Below are 20230 nucleotides of genomic sequence, written 5' to 3'. Positions count from 1 at the left end.
CTTCAAAGTTCAAGATATTTTATTTACATTTTCAATGCTCATTTTCTAATTTTTTTTTCATTGAATTACTAACAAAGAAATGAAAGTGTTATGTAAACAATTTTGTTGAAGAGACAATGAAAGACAATATAAAAATGAATATGTTTTTAAGAAACAATAAAAACAGTGTTTTGATATTTTAAAATATCTGAAAATGATGGATTTGTTTTGAAAAATTATTAAAGAAAACAGTGATTGATTGAGGATGATTTTGTCCATTTTCGAATGACAAAATGATCATACTTGTTTTTGAAGGGAAAATAAAATATCTTTACTTTTTAAATGCAACTTTTTATTACGTCTTTATTATCTTTAAAGAGCAATAATGAAGATATGCTTATGGTGGACCATCTTATGTGGTTGAATTTCTTTGTGAGGTTACGATGTCATATTCATGTCGTGAATAGTCAAATTTTATATCGTCTCTCGATTAAAAGAAAGTTTGATAATCCAATACAAAGTGTGAATATGAGTGAAGCTTTTTTTTTTTTAGGAAACCTGAGTGAAGCTTTTTTTTTTTGGACTCAAACATGAGTGAAGCTTAACACTAATAGGACGAGTACTCAAGAGCAACTAAAAGAAGGAACCACTTCAAAGAAATCCCTTTCAAGATTACTTATCTTGATCTTACTTTATCAGAATAATCTTCATGGCATGTAACATTTAAATTTTTGCGATTGGTGCGAAAAAATGGTGTACTTGCAAGATACTCCAATACCAAAGTAAGGTTCTGAGTGAGAGAAATAGAAAGTACGAAGTTTAGAGTGTGAATTAGAATATTCGACCCTCTTGAGAAGAGGGTATTTATAGTGTCTCCAGCGCTAGGCCAAGATCTTTGTTATGAGTTGGATTCTCCAGCCCAAAATAGAAGACTGCCAGGATCTTACGTGCACAGGGAAGACCAGCGTGTGATCTACGTCCTAGGTCAACTTCCCCAAGATCCTCGGGTGTTGGAAGACCGGTTTCTCCGGAGGGCAGTTGGCCACGTCTCCGTAGAGGGGGCACGTGGGGAAGAATCTCCCCACGTGCGAAAAAATGGTGTACTTGCAAGATAACTTATCTTGATCTTACTTAATCAGAATAATCTTCAGTGGCATGTAACATTTAAATTTTTGCGATTGGTGCGAAAAAAATGGTGTACTTGCAAGATACTCCAATACCAAAGTAAGGTTCTGAGTGAGAGAAATAACAAGTACGAAGTTTAGAGTGTGAATTAGAATATTCGACCCTCTTGAGAAGAGGGTATTTATAGTGTCTCCAGCGCTAGGCCAAGATCTTTATTATGGGCTGGATTCTCCAGCCCAAAATAGAAGACTGCCAGGATCTTACGTGCACAGGGAAGACCAGCGTGTGATCTACGTCCTAGGTCAACTTCCCCAAGATCCTCGGGTGTTGGAAGACCGGTTTCTCCGGAGGGCAGTTGGCCACGTCTCCGTAGAGGGGGCACGTGAGGATGAAGCTCCCCACGTGCAAAAAAAATGGTGTACTTGCAAGATAACTTATCTTGATCTTACTTAATCAGAATAATCTTTAGTGGCATGTAACATTTAAATTTTTGCGATTGGTGCGAAAAAAATGGTGTACTTGCAAGATACTCCAATACCAAAGTAAGGTTCTGAGTGAGAGAAATAACAAGTACGAATTTTAGAGTGTGAATTAGAACTAGTGTGAAACCCGTGCCTCCGCACGGGTTCTGGTGTGGACCGGTTTTATGTTACCAGTTAGAATATGAAATTCATAAATAATAGAAAAAATTAAAATAAATTATAAAAAAAGATAAAAAAGAAGTCTAAGATTAATATATAAGTTCAAATTTAAAATACTAAATTTGTTCCAATATAATATAGGAGTTTGTTATAAACCACTACAGTAATATTTAGGTTTTTGTCGGCCACCTTGAATAATTCCTAAAAATTTTAAAAAGAATTTTTTTTTTTATTTGAACAATAAATATTATTTTTCTATATATGAAAATATGTTTTCCGGTATTTATTTCTCGTATGTAAATTTTTTTTTTGACATTCTTTATAAAATTATTGGAATCTATAGTAAATTTATTCCCGTATATAAATTTTAATTTTTTGAATTAATAGTAAAAATTTTCTCGTATATAAAAAGGGTTTGCCAAACAGAACCTTATATATTACAATGAAAAAGTTAATATAAATAATTTAAAATATTATTAAAACAATATAATAAAGTTACGTTAAATCATATAAAAAAAACTTAAATGTGATATGTATTAAAAAAAATATCATATAAGAAAAAGTCAAATGTGATATTAATAAAAATATATTATGTACATACTAAAGTGTTATATTTGGATCAAGAATATATATTTTCCATACATAAATTTTATTTTTGTTTTGTCATTATTTTTAATTTTTATATTATTTATAAAAATATTTAAATCAATACTAAATTTGTTCCGTTTATTATAAAGTGTTACGGTGTTTATAAATAAATAAATTTATTTATTTAAAATTCAATAATAAATTATTTTAAATTACCTTAAATAATGTTTAACAAAAAATAAAGGAGTTACTATATTTTTTCTCTTACCCTAAATTAGTATATATAGAAGATAATACTATAAATTTATCATGCAAATAGAAGAAATTTTGGAGACATGTCCCACATTGATTTTAAATATAAAAAAAATGTTATTTGTGTATAGTCTCCAAACAGGTATCATAGTTATTATCAATTAGAAACTTTAAAGTTGTGTTTCTAATGTAAAGAAAAATGACTATTTTGATTTGACTGTAAATGGATAGATATGTTACTACCACTACTAGTACAAAAAACTTTATTGGTTGTGTGGGATACATCAGTAGACTATTTCATCAGTACACTATTTCACACGGCGGTAGACTATTTCTTCCCCATACTCCTCAAAATATGTGTTTGGGTTAAATAAGTTTTTGGTCCCTATAAATATCTCAATTTTGATTTTTAGTCCCTATAACAAAAAAGTCGACTTTTAGTCCCTATAAAATTACTTTTGCACTCACTTTTAGTCTCTCTACAGGGACTAAAAATGAGTGCAAAAATAATCTTATAGGGACTAAAAGTTGACGTTTTTTTTATAGGGACTAAAAGTAGTTTTTGGTAATTTTATAGGGACTAAAATCATATTTAACCCTTTTCTTAATTGATTATGTGAAATAGGATGTGGGATAGGGATGTTTTTTAATATTTAGTTTATTAGTAGTGTTACTAAAGGAAGAACGTGACTTGTCAGTAAATTATAGAAAAATGTGCTTTTTATGACAACACATATATCATATATTAAATCAGTTTGTTTCATTCTTACAATCATTTAATTTTTTAAACTTTAAAAAAATAGATAACTATTATATTAATTAAACTTAAAAAAATGGAATTATTTGTTTAGACCAAAATGATAACTGAAAATGTTTCTCTTCTTCTTGAGACGCCACCACCATTCTCTGTCTCATAATTTTCTCTTTCATTCCTTTTTTTTCCACTCATCATCACCATCACCCAAACAACTTCTCCTTTATGTTTTCTTTTCCATTATTATTAATATTTGATTTTAGTGTATGTATATATCTCTTCTTATAAATACATAATCAATATTTAAATATTTCCACTACTTCTTCACTTTCTTTCTCTAGTTTTTTGGGTGGCTTTGACTATATATTCATCATCAAAATTATATTAATATTAAAAGAAAATGATAAATTAATGACACTTAAATGTATCCAATATCAATAAATATTTTTTTCCATTAATATCCTTTATGAATATTTTTTCCCATAACATTTAAACACATATTTTATAAAAAAACAATTGTGAAAAATAGAAAAAAAATATTTTCTTTTTATTGACAGAGTTGTAATAATAATTAAAATTAAAATTTAATAAATAAAAAAGAAAGATGGAAATAAATTCATAGTTTGAATTTTTCTGCGAAAAGTTCATATTTGAATTTGAAAATAAAACAGACCACTAATGTACCAAAAATCAGTCAAATTATATGGAAATAGACTATAAAATACATTTGCAAATACAAAATATTAGGCTAAGATTGGACAATGTATAAGCTGTTGTTTTGTGCAGGAAGAATTCATCATTGTGTAGATTTTAGGTCCAAGTATCGATGGATGTGACACATGAAAGGGTTGTTTGTAAACACAATTGTCTTAAGCAACATAATAGGCAAAAGCAAATGTCTAATCATAGAGAAATATAAAATATAAACAATTGTAACTTGAATTTTAGTCTAATAGTGTTGCAGCTTTTACTCTCATTTATGTTTTCAAAATCAAGTTGAAGATGAGTTTATTAAATGATTAAGAAATGACATGTCTGAGCAAAGAGAAATATAAAATAAAATCAATTCATGACAGAGTTTTAGTCTAATAGTGATGCTTGTTACTTAGTCTCATGATATCCAAAACTTGTATATTATTATAAATTTTTCTATAAATAATTTATCAAATATCAAATTTTTTGTCATGATATTTATCATATTATCAAATATTTATAATATTTATCAAATATTTTCATATTATCATAAATTTTGATATAAAAATTTTTCATATAATTTTTTTCCTTCATATTATCATAACTTTCATTTTAAATTATTTAGTTTTGATAATGATATCAAATATATATGACATATTTATTATTTTAAACTATTATTAAAAATAAATATTAATTAGTTTTTAATGGTCTTTTCTATTCCACTAATGTAGGGTGATTCAAGTTATCATTACAATTATAACTCAAAGTATTAAATTTTTAATAATATTAATATCACGTTTTTCTATATGCAATGAATGAGTGATATGATATTAAACTGCAATTAATTTTCTCTCTCTCATATTCTCTTTCTTCTGCCAAACCTCCTGCCACAAATTCTCAGTTGTCACTCTTTCTCTCAAATTTTCCTTTTCCTTTCATTCTTTCTCTCTCCCCATCTTTCTCTCTATCTCACCAAAATCTCGTTCTTTCCCAGAATATTTATCAACAAATATTTTTTTCCATTAATTCTAAATTAACAAATAAACTCTAAAATGTTTATGGTAGTAATTTTTTAATTGGAAAAGCTCATATTTAAAAAAAAAACAATAATAGGTTGATAGTCTTCAATTTCATCCATTGATAGTTAATGACACAATTTACAAATGAAAATAGATAAAAATAATTTATCTAAACTTTCAAAAATACTATTATGACAACACTATGAATCTATCCAATTGATATAATATCTAACTGATATGATAACAGTACTATCTGTTTGAAATTTCTATTCCTTTCATTTCTCAATGAAACCACTTTGAATATATCCTCTCCATAAATTTTCTTTTCTTCTTCTTATATAAATTTTTTTATCTAACTTCAATCTCTTTGAGAAAAATAAAATTATTATTTTGATTTTTTCTAATGATGATGCCAATAATATCAACAATAATTATAATAATGATGATAAAAAATATTAAATTAAAATAAATAATAGTTTTTTTTTTCAATTTCAATGTTTAGAAATATTACAAAAATAGATACACTATTTCATAATTATAAAATTTTAAAAATATATGACAAATTCTAAAAAGAAGAGAGAAAAATTAATAAAAATCAAAAGAAGTGAAAAAAAAATGTTAAGAAATTGTCCATATGTTTAACTTTTTGTTTTCCTATTAGAAGATGTAGAACCTGAAAATAAAACAAAAACAAATGGAAAAGATGTTAAAAAGATTTTTAAAAATTGGGGTTTGTCACTGTTCTCAAAAATAGAAATAGAAGATCTATACTATCCAAAGAATACACAAATTGTTATATATATGATATAAAATAACAGATCTGAAAATAACATGTATAAAAATAATAGATCTGGTGTAAAAATAACATATCTGAAAAAAATATCTATAAATTACTAACCAGAATTTATATTGTCTCACATATTGTCGTTGTTGTTTTAGTACCCGGATTCGTCTTTGTTTTGATAGATCTACAACATGTAAAATAAAAGAAGTGAAAATTATGGAACAGAGAAAACTTATATGTTGTTACTTACACTTTAAAATCATTTTTATCATCTTCATATAGATCTACAACCTGGAAAACAAAAAACTTCAAAATCAGTTTTCATCTTCGTATAGATCTGCAACCTGAAAAAACAAAAAATGAAAATGAAAAAGAAATCACAAAACATTGATGAAGATAAAAAGAGGAGTGAAAATGAAGTATTAAATCCAGTTTAGATAAAAAGGAAGAAGAAAGTAACAGAGAGTGTGAGAGATGTAGCAAGCAAAGAGAGAAAGAAAACTCACAGGAAGTTTTTTTAAGAGGGACTGAAGAAAAAAGAGAGAGAAAAAGTTTGCAAATGTGTAAAAAAAAAATCAGTTTAGGCCTTATATAAAATAATCACCCTAATATAATAATAATAAAATGTGACAAAAAATTGAGAAAAGACAACAAATAAGCAAAATTTAATAGGTCTTGACAAAAGCAGCAAGAGCACATGCGTCTTTTCCAGGTACATTTGTTTTCTTATTTTATAGATATTCGACCCTCTTGAGAAGAGGGTATTTATAGTGTCTCCAGCGCTAGGCCAAGATCTTTATTATGGGCTGGATTCTCCAGCCCAAAATAGAAGACTGCCAGGATCTTACGTGCACAGGGAAGACCAGCGTGTGATCTACGTCCTAGGTCAACTTCCCCAAGATCCTCAGGTGTTGGAAGACCGGTTTCTCCGGAGGGCAGTTGGCCACGTCTCCGTAGAGGGGGCACGTGAGGATGAAGCTCCCCACGTGCGAAAAAAATGGTGTACTTGCAAGATAACTTATCTTGATCTTACTTAATCAGAATAATCTTTAGTGGCATGTAACATTTAAATTTTTGCGATTGGTGCGAAAAAAATGGTGTACTTGCAAGATACTCCAATACCAAAGTAAGGTTCTGAGTGAGAGAAATAACAAGTATAAAGTTGAGAGTGTGAGTTAGAATATTCGACCCTCTTGAGAAGAGGGTATTTATAGTGTCTCCAGCGCTAGGCCAAGATCTTTATTATGGGCTGGATTCTCCAGCCCAAAATAGAAGACTGCCAGGATCTTACATGCACAGAGAAGACCAGCGTGTGATCTACGTTCTAGGTCAACTTCCCCAAGATCCTCGGGTGTTGGAAGACCGGTTTCTCCGGAGGGCAGTTGGCCACGTCTTCGTAGAGGGGGCACGTGAGGATGAAGCTCCCCACGTGCGAAAAAAATGGTGTACTTGCAAGATAACTTATCTTGATCTTACTTAATCAGAATAATCTTTAATGGCATGTAACATTTAAATTTTTGCGATTGGTGCGAAAAAACTGGTGTACTTGCAAGATACTCCAATACCAAAGTAAGGTTCTGAGTGAGAGAAATAACAAGTACAAAGTTTAGAGTGTGAATTAGAATATTCGACCCTCTTGAGAAGAGGGTATTTATAGTGTCTCCAGCGCTAGGCCAAGATCTTTATTATGGGCTGGATTCTCCAGCCCAAAATAGAAGACTGCCAGGATCTTACGTGCACAGGGAAGACCAGCGTGTGATCTACGTCCTAGGTCAACTTCCCCTAGATCCTCAGGTGTTGGAAGACTGGTTTCTCCGGAGGGCAGTTGGCCACGTCTCCGTAGAGGGGGCACGTGAGGAAGAAGCTCCCCAACGACTACGACCGTTTGGGCCACTTTGTTAGGCCTTCCTTGTAGTAGTGTTAGACTGGGCCCTGCCCGACGGGGGCCAGCTACAGGCCTAGTCCAGAATAGGAGCCCTCAAGTCGTTGCTCCTAAACGAATGAGCTATGACTTAAGAGTTAGCACGCGTTTCGTAATGAAAATTAAGGGTGTTCGCGGTGCGGTTTGGGCGGTTTTGACGTAAAAAATCATCTGAACTGCAAGAGAAAAAAGTGTGTGGTTCGGTTTGGTTCGGTTGGCTTTTAGAAATAAAACCGAACCAAACCAATGCAATTTGGATTGGTTCAGTTTTTTTTACAAAAATTTATTGAGCCATACATACACATATTGATGACAACATAATTTTGTATTTAGTCATTTTTGTGTTATCAAATAACAACAAAATTTATCATATTTGGATAACAACTTTTTATTTGATATACAAAAATAATAGTAGATAAAAGTGGAATAGAAAACCTAAAATAGTAGCATAAAATATATCAAAAATATTATAATGAAATAGAAAAAAAGAGGTGATCAAATATTAGAGAAGATGAAAAAGAAAGAGCAGAAGAGATGCGATTAGATAAGAAGAGGAACATTAAAAACGTAATTGGAAGAGAGAACAGTAGAATAAAAATAATAAGATGAAAAAAAACTTAAGAGATGAAAGACTAGAAAAGAATATGTCATATGTATTTGAAAAAGAAGATAAGAAGAAGGTGCAATACCGCTAGAAGAGATTTGAGAAGACTTAAACTGAAATCTTAAGTGTGAGGAAGAGAAAATCATTCGTAATCGTAAGGATAAGGCATAATAGGTTTGAGTTTGGGTTGGATATAAGTTAATTGAAGTTTGGGGGTTGTAACATAATGCAGTTTGGTTTGTAAAATACAAACCGCAAATCGAACCGAACCACGCGGTTTGTTAAAAAATGGCCCAAACACATTCGAATCAAATTTGATTTTTTGTGGTTTCGGTTTGGTTTGGTTTGGTTTTGCGGTTTTCTATTGGGCTGGTTTGGTTTTGAACACCCCTAGTGAAAATACTTTTCTCGTGGTCGACTATCATCTGGGCGTGCAACGTGTGCACGAGGTTTACCTGAGTTCGACTCGAATTTCCCTGGGTGTATGTCTATAGGGAATTTACGTCGCGGTAGTAAACTATGTTCGACAACTGAACTGGGTACTACCTGTCATTCCTGCTCGCCACAGTAAGTTTGCCACCCACCCCTCGAGACTATGCTCGTCGGGGAAGAGGCCCTAGTTTTTGCGAGTGTGATCGACAATGGGGAACCGTTGTAACATGTCGCTTATGTTCGACAGTGGGGGATGATAAGTGTCAAAATGTACTTATTTTGAGTATGTAAATAGTGGCACTTATCGATACTTTTGTTAATACCGTTTGAATAATTCTCCATTTTGTGTATAAATACGTATACTTTGTGAATAGTTGTATTTTCATATACTTTTATACCATTTGATAGTTTTTCCTTTGTTTTTATAGGTATTCATGCTTACTGGAGCCTTGAGTAATAAAGACCAAAGGCTAAGCTTCAAGAATGCAAATTCTACCAATTCATCAAAGAATAAGGCTCAAAATAAGGATGACCAAAATCATCATTTTGGTTTCCATTCATTCATTATTGGATAGAGCATTGAATAAGCTTTCCAACGCTTCGAACCGGGCGCAATTCGGAGTTACGGTTCTCAAGTTACGACGAAAACAAAAATTCACTTTTTTCTGTCATCGCTAAGCGGGAGTACCTCCGCTGAGCGACCATGACAGATATCAGCTCGTTAAAAGGGGCCAAAAACACAATTTTTAGGTTATGTTTTGGGGTAATTGTTCCCAAATCATCAAACCTTCATTCTTAGGGTATATTAGCTTAGAAAACAACTTCAGAGGTTGCATTTGGATGATCGGAGGTGGATTGAGCATCGAACGGAGCTGACAAACCGGGAGATTTTCGGTTCATTTCTCTTCTTCTTTGTGTATTTCTCTTTGGTTGGGTTTTGTTTGTATATTTACTTGAATCTTATGTATATTTACCGATTATAATGTTATGTTTAACTTGCTTTACAAATCTGTGTTGATGTTGTTCTAGATTTTTGCTCTATGCTGGGGATTTGGGTTGCTTTAGAGATAAACTTCTTGAATCCTTATCTAGGATGATAATCTGTTGGTTCTGAACTCTAGAGATAGATTTAGAGCTAGCATTCACTGTGGGTATCTGTACTTAATGCTTTCGTGTTTGAGCGGCGTGCGAGAGATCGCCGACGCGAGAATACAGATGTTCTCGTGACTTTGCGTTAGAGATAACCTTAGTTGTGAGATGATCTCGTTTGTGCTCCAGAGATGGACGCTTATGTGAGAGATACGTGATAACATAGATGAGTATCGTAGGTTGAGTATAACTGGTCGACAAGTTTACGTTGGTAAGAAGTAGATCATATGCAAAGCTTGATAAGTCTTATCTTTCCAAAGAATGAATTCTTTCTATGTTCATATTTTACTTTTCCGTTCTTATACTTTTGTTATTCAAACCCGAGCTCAAAACCATAGAAACTGTTGAATGGCATTCTCACCATCTCTGTGGACGATAAATCCCGGATCAATATTTCCAAATCTTTCTTTTGTTGCTTGCCCTATACTGCATTCAACAAAATGGCGCCGTTGCCGGGGATGGTTGTTGAATTGCATCGCAATAGCTTTCATGGTTTTGAGCTTTGTATATATCGTATATATTGTATAGTTTCACTTGTATATATATTTACTTGTACATGTTTACTTGTTTATGTTCACCATATAAGTTTACTTGTATATGTTACATATAAGTATACTTTTATTGGTGAATGTTGGTGAAACATGTTGATCTCGGATGAGCTATTTAATAACAAATCTTCACTTTTCAACTTGTGAATCCAACATTCACCAATTTTCTCTTTTTTGTATGATAATAGTTATATGTGTTCCATATTTGTATACATGTGTTTGTTCATGTACATATTTGTATATGTGTGTTTTCTTTTATGTTTGTATAATTGTTGTATATATTTGTACCTGTAACGTTTGTTGAGTGGTTGGTTAGGAACTTTCTTTAGGTTTGCACGGTGAGACGTCACCATGGCATGACAGAAGGAAGCTACTTTCCAAACACCGAAACAATAAAGGTGTCGAGCTAACGACGTAAAACAAGCGCTTGTTGGGAGACACCCCAACGGTTGTATGTTTTGTTTATTTTTATGTTTAAGAGGTATTTAGGTGAAGTGGAGAGAGCTGGAACACCATATTCTGTTCTGATTTTTCTGATTTTTTCTGTGTCCGCTAAGCGGAGCAGAGCTCGCTGAGCGAGCATATCAGAATTTTGTTTTCATGCTTTGTACCAGTGGGGTTCCTATTCCACTTGGTTCACTCCTTTTTCCCACTCTCACCAAGGCTAATTAGTAGTATATATTAGGTTTGTTTTTCTAATTCTTTTGTTGGTTGTTTGTATTCAAATTTTGTTTGGTGATTCGAAGATTTTTGAGGTGATTTTCCAAAGCTTGAGTGTTTCAACCTGCGGATGTATGGTAGGATATTGTTTTTGAAGTTGTATTATTCAAGGTATTCATTTATCTCTTTCTATAGCATAACATGTTTAGGAAACTTTTCATTTGTACAATTACCATACCATTCATTCTTTTGCATTACTTGCTTGTTGATTGAATCACTTTAGTTCCTAAACCATAAATGTGAGGAAGCTTTCCATTGTTCATATATGCTGGAGGCCACAATCTTTGTTTTAACTGGATTTTATTATGCTTAATCTTTTGTTTATGTTGATTTTATGAAAGCATGAAAAGGATCAAGGCATTTTTGTTTCATTTTGAGCACAACCACCATAACTAAATAGTCAATTCACCTTGTGAGTGTGTGATCATTTGTTAACCCTTTTGAGCCTTTTTGTCAATGTCCATGTTGTTTTTCCTAAATACTTATTTTTGAATGTTTAGTTCTCATTTTTGCATGGATGATTGATTCTTTATTTTCTTGAACCCTCAACCATGATTTTTGGTATGAATTTTTACCTTGCCTTAGAAAGTAGGGAGTATTCATATGATAGTGTGGTTGAATTCAATTTGGGGAGATAAATGGTTGCTACTTATTTGGTTGTTGTTATGAGGTTGAAAAGAAAGGAAAAAAAGAAAAAAATGTGAAAAGAAAAGAAAAGAAAAAGAAAGAAAAAAGTGACAAAGTTTTGAAAAACAAAAAAGAAAAGAGAAGTGAATAATTGTGCTAATAAGTAGTATGTATTGGTTTGAGAAACTTGTGGATAAGGAAGAAGTTTGATCGGAATTGTGTTGTTTGAATCTTTGGTGGATTGATCACTCCCTTAGGTTTAGGCAAGTTTTTGTTTCGATTAGCCTTATGACATATCCCTTGTTTGTTAACCAAGCCACATTACAACCTTGAAAAGCCCTTGTTATCTTGCTTTTGTATCTTCAATGTGATTTTTGGATGAATGCATAATTTAATCTTTTGTTTGCAAGATTGTTGGATGAGTGTTAAAAGTCCCTCACCTTTGTGTGTTCTTCATCCATTGATGAAATTTTGCTAGGTGTGATTCATGAGATAGCATGTATTGGTTTAGAATGTTTTGCATGATTTTTGTGCTTAGGATTCGTTTCGTTTACATGTTGTCGTTGTAGGATAGTGGTAAGTACTTACTTTGTTTATACGTTTTTGTGTTGAACCATACATTTGTTTTTTGGTTTTTCTAAACCTGTTGATTCACAATTCTTTGGTTTATTACTTTTGATTCTTTGATTTATTTGACATTGTTTGAGGACAAACAAAGTTTCAAGTTGGGGAGAGTTTGATAAGTGTCAAAATGTACTTATTTTGAGTATGTAAATAGTGGCACTTATCGATACTTTTGTTAATACCGTTTGAATAATTCTCCATTTTGTGTATAAATACGTATACTTTGTGAATAGTTGTATTTTCATATACTTTTATACCATTTGATAGTTTTTCCTTTGTTTTTATAGGTATTCATGCTTACTGGAGCCTTGAGTAATAAAGACCAAAGGCTAAGCTTCAAGAATGCAAATTCTACCAATTCATCAAAGAATAAGGCTCAAAATAAGGATGACCAAAATCATCATTTTGGTTTCCATTCATTCATTATTGGATAGAGCATTGAATAAGCTTTCCAACGCTTCGAACCGGGCGCAATTCGGAGTTACGGTTCTCAAGTTACGACGAAAACAAAAATTCACTTTTTTCTGTCATCGCTAAGCGGGAGTACCTCCGCTGAGCGACCATGACAGATATCAGCTCGTTAAAAGGGGCCAAAAACACAATTTTTAGGTTATGTTTTGGGGTAATTGTTCCCAAATCATCAAACCTTCATTCTTAGGGTATATTAGCTTAGAAAACAACTTCAGAGGTTGCATTTGGATGATCGGAGGTGGATTGAGCATCGAACGGAGCTGACAAACCGGGAGATTTTCGGTTCATTTCTCTTCTTCTTTGTGTATTTCTCTTTGGTTGGGTTTTGTTTGTATATTTACTTGAATCTTATGTATATTTACCGATTATAATGTTATGTTTAACTTGCTTTACAAATCTGTGTTGATGTTGTTCTAGATTTTTGCTCTATGCTGGGGATTTGGGTTGCTTTAGAGATAAACTTCTTGAATCCTTATCTAGGATGATAATCTGTTGGTTCTGAACTCTAGAGATAGATTTAGAGCTAGCATTCACTGTGGGTATCTGTACTTAATGCTTTCGTGTTTGAGCGGCGTGCGAGAGATCGCCGACGCGAGAATACAGATGTTCTCGTGACTTTGCGTTAGAGATAACCTTAGTTGTGAGATGATCTCGTTTGTGCTCCAGAGATGGACGCTTATGTGAGAGATACGTGATAACATAGATGAGTATCGTAGGTTGAGTATAATGGGTTGGTAAGTGTATGTTTGTGAAGAGTGAATATATTTACATTCCTGATAAGTTATTTCTCTTCTAAGAATGTGTTTATTCTTTTCTTGTCTATATCTTTGTTTACTTTTTGCTCATTCAATCCAAAGTTCGAAACCGTAGCAACTGTTGAATGGCATCTCTCCATCTCTGAGGACGATAATTCCCGGATCAATATTTCCAAATCTTTTGTTGTTGCTTGCCCTATACTGCATTCAACAGGGGAACAAAATGTTGAAGTGTTGGGGTTCATGTTCACGTTGGAATGTGGAAAGTCGACGCGCGTGCTCGACATGAGGGATACAAAATGTTGTCTCGAGAGTGTGAAAGTCATATTTTTTTAGTGTGATACGCATGACAGTGATCAGTGCATTTTGATGCATGTTCTTCCATGTTTGTACTCAAGCATTTCTTTGGCTTGTTTTATTTATTTTTATGTTTTAATATGTTTTTATATTTTATTTTATTTTTGCACTTATTTGTTTTTCGTATTAATTTTTCAGCATTAGCAGTCTGCACGGAAACGATCATAACTGGAGTTCCAGGAGTCCGATTGAGGCGTTCTAATAATCGCCGGAAAGCTAAGAGAGAGAGAGAGCTACGACTTTCATGTTGGAGTCGAAGTCAGAATCGGATTGTAGCAGGGCCAGAAAATTCGTTGAAGTTGAAGCACTAGTTTTATTTAAGTTTCGAGTCATTAGTTTTGGGCCTGGGTCGTATGTTTGACCCAACTGGATTGTAAAACGGGTTGTATTATTTTCCCATAGGGTAGCAACCGCGGGACTGTTCATCACCATCACTATTCACGAAAAAAAATCGAAACTTGTACGTTTGATCATGAAGAACTAATTCCTAGAGGTTGATCTGCTGTAAACGGTTTCTGCCGATACTTTGAGGTTCTTATATTTTCCAATTAATCTATTTCCTTTCAATTCTAATATTTGATATGTTGTTTGCTTAATTCGATATTATCCAAGGTTAGATATTGATGTATTTCGATGATTGTATGTTCCTATACTTTAATCGCGTTTGCTTAATCCGCGTATGTTTGTCGTGTCTGCTTAATTCACGATTGCTATATATAATCCATTTTCTTAATTCGGGAATTAGGAACATACATCACATAATATCAATTACGCTTGTATAATTGTTTTTATAATCGAAAAGAGAATAGAATCCGCTTGTGAGTTGGAAATTATTTGGATCGATGATAAGTTAGGAAGCCAAAACAGTAGATTAATTGTTTCAGCTTATTTTTATAATCACTTATTTTCACTATTTTGTTTAATCGAAATCTAAAACAAACCCCCCTAAATCGATTTACCTTTGGTTAATAATCAACGAGAATCCTTGTGATACGATACGCGAGTCACTTGTCGCTTTCTACGGTTTTATTCAAAGCAACTCGTTTTTGATCCGCGCGCGATAGCGGATCAACAACTAATTAATGCGTCATATGGCCTAGGGCAGCCTAGGGGTCTAAGCAATGATGACTTACCGCGCGTTTGCCCACGTGGTGGGGTTGGCTTAAAAAAAGAGTGAGGAGGCTCATTTGGAACATTTCTAAACTTTTCTTTATCGCCTCTCTTCTCTCGCTCCTGTTCTCTGCATTGAGCTTTTTGTGTCTTCTGTCGCTTCCGCCACCATCAACACCATTCATCCTGCCCTCAGTTCCTTCATTCTCCAAGTAAGTGATTCTTTATTTGATTGCATGCTAGCTTTAAGATTTTCCCATTTTGTTTGAAGATCTAGGTAGATGTAGGGCCTTTTCGATGAATGTATGACTTTTTCGATGAATTATTCGGCGAGCTTATGAGCTTTCCAATGAAGTTCTTGAATTTCTTGGCGAGCGTATGAACTTACCAACGAAGTTCATGAATTTCCCGACGAGCGTATGAATTTTCTGATGAAGTTCATAAGTTTTCCGATGAGGACCCATGAACTTCTGACGGGTTTTGTGGTGGGGAGATGTCCCCGCGAATTTAGAGAACACTGTACTCGCCGCTCAGCCGTGGATAATTCTTTTCCTCGGCTAGTGGGTTTGGTTTTATGTTGAGGATAGGGTTCTCGTGCTCGTTATGTACGTCGAAAAAGGGAATTGGTCGAGGACATGTACTCAAGCCTCTCCTCACCCTTTGACTTGATATGTGGATTTGATTTTACCATCGAATTCACTATTCTCCTCTGCTTTTCAAGTAGAATGGATTGACAAGATGGAGGAGTCAATCTTCCCGACTTGAACGCGGGACCCAATATAGAAACGGGTTATAACTTGGATTGGGTCGCGTAAGAGCCCCTGGAGACCGTTTCACGGTTTTCCTTTGATCCTTCAGATGCCTTCAATTTCGTCGAGGACAGAGAAGAATGGGTGCCAAAATCACGGACGCCCTTGCCCCCAAAGCCAACTAAAAGGATCTGTTGTCATTCCTAGAGACATGCTTCCCTATGTACGATTTAGCCTTCAAGGAGGCAGGAATCTGATTACCCTTGAAGCATGCATACCAACAAGCAACAAAAGATTTGGAAATATTTATCCTGGATTTATCGTGTCCACAGCGATGGTGAGAATGCAATTCAACGGTTTCAATGGTTTCGACCTCGGGTTTGAATGTTTAAAGGTGTAAAAGCAGAAAAGTAAATATCAACACAAAAGAATTCATTCTTAGGAAAGATAAGATTTATCAAGCATTGCATATAATCTACTTACAAACTTAAACTTATCGACCAATTATACTTAACCTACAATACCCGTCTATGTCATCACGTATCTCTCACATCAGTTTCCATCTATGGAGCACCTACGAGATCAACTCACAACCAAGGTTATCTCTAACTCAAAACTGCGAGAACATCCATATTCTTGCGTCGGCGATCTCTCGCGTGCCGCTCAAACACGAAAGCATTAAGTACAGATACCCACAGTGAATGTTAGCTCTAAATCTATCTATAGAGTTCAGAAAATAACAGATAATCATCCTAGATAAGGATTCAAAAAGTTTATCTCTAAAGCAACCCAAATCCCGAGCACAGAGCAAAAATCTAAGACAACAATCAACACAAATTTATAAAGCAAGTTTTATATAACGGCATGGGCGACAAATATACATGAGTTCAAAATAAATACATACACAAAACCCAACTATAAGAGAAAACACAAAGAGGAAGAGAAATGAACCGAAAATTTCCCGGTTTGTCAGCTTCGTTCAATGCTCAATCCACCTCCAATCATCCAAATGCAAGCTCTATAGTTGTTTTCTAACCTAATCTAACCTAAAAATGGAAGTTTGATGAGTTGGGAACAAATAACCCAAAACATAACCTAAAAAAATTGATTTCCCCCCTTTTAACGAGCTGTTGTCTCAGGTAATCTCGCTTAGCGAGCTTAGCTCGCTAAGCGGTAGCAGAAAAATCCAAATTTTGTTTTCGCCATAATTTGAGAATCGTAACTCCGAATTGCGCCCGGTTCGAAGCGTCAGAAATCTTATTAAATTCTTTATCTAAAGATGACTAAATGGAAGGTGGCTAAGCGAGCTTCTGCATGATTTTCATTTTATTACTCCAAAAATGCAAAATCAAAGTCGTGCCTTCGAGACTTTATTCTTCGAGGCTCCGATATGCATAAATACCTATAATACAAAGGAAAAACTATCAAATGGTACACAAAATGAATCAAAACTCAAGAATATAAATATTTACACAAAATTTGGGATTTTAATACAAAATCCAAAAGAATAGAATCGATAAGTGCCACAATTATATACTCAAAATAACGACATTTTGGCATTTATCACCTTCGGTGACCTTCAGGCGGGGATCTTAAAATGGTTGGAGTCGGCGCCTTCTCAGCTTCATCCTAATGCGCTCGCATTTATGCAGGCATTCGAGCTCGAGTACCAACATCTCAAGATCAGTGCCACACTTCCCCTTCTCTTCCAAGTCTTCCACCTTCAGTGGCAGTCCGTTGGCAAACGACATAGTTGGGTGTCTTTCAAGAAGCCGAGGAAGATGTTCAGAACGTACATGGACTTTGTTCGTGCCTTCAAGGACATATACTACATTGTGAAGCCCCTCACGGAGGAAGCTGAGGATTCCCTATTCGATTGGGTAGTCGAGCATGAGGACGGGAAACTGATGACAAGGCTTAGGTCGAAGTCCCCACTTGAGTAACAGAGGAGCCATTTTGGAAAGGGAACGTACCAATATATTGTGAAGCCCGATGAGCTAGATGTTGATGACCAGCTTGCCTATGGGAGGTTTGTAGGGTTTGTTGAAAGTTTCTCCCCCACCAAATGTATGGACAAAGATGAGAATTTTATTTTGAACAAGGACGGGGAATAAATCTATGTCGCTCGACTGATTAATACGAAGGCACTCCTCGAGTGTGGCTATGACGAGGAAGCTTTATGACTTTTAGGTAACGAGTGTGCTCGTAACTAGTGTGCACTTATGTTTTCTCCTTATCGTGCTAACCACGTTTCTTTGTTTGTTCCGGGTAAGATGTCGAGCCTCTAGGAGCATTTGAAATATTTGAGTTGATATGGTTTAGAATATTGAAGCTAAATTGTTGCTGATATTGGAGCTCATATATACAACAATTGACTTGCTTCACGTTATTATTATTCTTGCAATTATACTTAAGTCTAATTTGGCAACATTAGTGAAGAAGAACATAAAATTGATGACATGGTCATTGAAGGAGTTGAAGTAGATAAACCACAATCAAGTTTAGATGACATACAATATAACATTGACTTCACAATATTCTGAACCAATCCATTGATTTCACCTCTGCAATAACCACTCTAAATGTTAGCAAAAAAGATTGGAGTCCTCAATGTGCTCTAGTCATTACTACAATTGTGATGGCTATTTATAAAGCCACATGGTACTGCAAGAATCAGCTCAGATTCAAAGGTAAACTTGTGTCTCATAATGCAATTATTTCCTCCATCACTGCTTCTGTTACTCTGATAGGAAATTATACCAAGCTTGCCACGGGGCCTTCTATTACTGATTTTAGTATCCTCAAAGCCTTTAGTGTTCAAACACATCATCCTAAGGCTCCTCAAATCTTAGAAGTCATATGGTGCCCTCCATTTGGTCATTGGCTGAAATGTAACACAGATGGTTCAGCTTTAGGCAGCCCTGGTTTATCTGCTTGTGCTTGCATTTACAGGAATAATATTGGAGACTATGTTGCATGTTTTGCTTCTAATATTGGAATTCAAAATTCATTCTATGTCGAGCTTATGGCTATCATATTGGCAATCGAGAAGGCCAAGAATAACAATTGGAACTCAATATTGATTGAATCGGATTCCAAAATTACTGTCATGGCCTTTTCTAATCCTATGCTGGTGCCTTGGCAATTAAGCAACAAATGGTGTAATTGCATTGCTATACCCAAAACCATACATTTATGGATCTCCCACACCTATAGAGAAGGCAATCGATGTGTCGACGCTTGAGCTAATATAGGTCTTTCTATTGATGGGTTCATCTGGTAGAATTCTCATCCTTTGGTTATTAGAAAGGAAATCACTTTGAACAAATTGGGAATGCTCAATTTTAAGTTTGCTTAACAACTTTTGTTTTCCTTCATTTGGCTTCTTTATGGGTCTGACCTTGTCCATCTTATTTCTTTTCATATTAATATATGAGATTTATATAAAAAATTGTGATAATAGGAATTAATGTTCACGAAAACCTTTTTCGATTACGAACTCACTTAGACATTAGGGACTTATAATTAAAAGAGAAAAATATGAGAAAAAAATTAGTAATAACTAATTTGTTCATTCATAGTTGTACTAGAGAATCAATTTTAGATAATAGACACAATTATTAAATAGTAAAAAATAAATGATTCAAAAAGTTCGGATCATTTTTAATGTATATCAAATTCAATCTATTTTATTCTTAATTATGCAAATCAAACTTCTCTCAATTTAACATATAACTAAAATCCCTCCGTTTCAAATTAGAGAAATTCATTTTTTAAATTTATTGAATATTTAATGTATCTGGTCTATATATATACCAGATACATTAATTATTCAATGAATCTAAAAAATGAGTTTCTCTTATCATTTGAGACGGAGTATTGTTTAGTTAAAATCGAACAATCTCGTAAATACAAACTCTTAAGTTATTACTTGACGATAATTTCATATACTTGCATAAATTATTCATAAAAATTTGAAGAAATATAGCATAAAGTAATTAAATATTGGTTAGTTTATGTAGAGAAGAAGAAAGCAATTGAAGATAAATTTGTCCAAACTCTCCCACCATTAACACATTTCATTGATATTATATTATATCAATTCTAGTTTCTCTAATTATTTTTAGAAATAGTTAATTTTATAATGACTCCATACATTAAAAAATTTATTGTGTCATTAAAAAAACTATTTTATGACTCTTTTTTGAACTTTAAATCTTATTTAAGATTGGTCATATTTTTCTCATCTTAAAATGTTTTTATTAAAAAAAAGGAGAGAATTTCATATTTTTCTAAAAAAATATTTTTGAATATTTTTGAATTTTAAA

General features: G+C 33.5%; 1 long non-coding RNA gene across 1 annotated transcript; it reads right to left on the bottom strand.

Moving 5' to 3' along the window:
- Nucleotides 1-5679: 5679 nt before the first annotated feature.
- On the bottom strand, nucleotides 5680-6326 carry LOC131662216 (uncharacterized). The gene is made up of 3 exons (XR_009301432.1): nucleotides 6296-6326; nucleotides 5950-6179; nucleotides 5680-5724 (listed from the first exon to the last, which is right to left on the bottom strand). It is a non-coding gene; the product is annotated as an uncharacterized LOC131662216 (long non-coding RNA).
- Between the last annotated feature and the right edge of the window lie 13904 nt (nucleotides 6327-20230).

Source organism: Vicia villosa, linkage group LG3 (assembly GCF_029867415.1).
Source record: "Vicia villosa cultivar HV-30 ecotype Madison, WI linkage group LG3, Vvil1.0, whole genome shotgun sequence".
Classification (NCBI taxonomy): domain Eukaryota; kingdom Viridiplantae; phylum Streptophyta; class Magnoliopsida; order Fabales; family Fabaceae; genus Vicia; species Vicia villosa.
The sequence above is the reverse complement of the archived record's forward strand: the minus strand, read 5'-3'. Positions and strand labels throughout refer to the sequence as shown.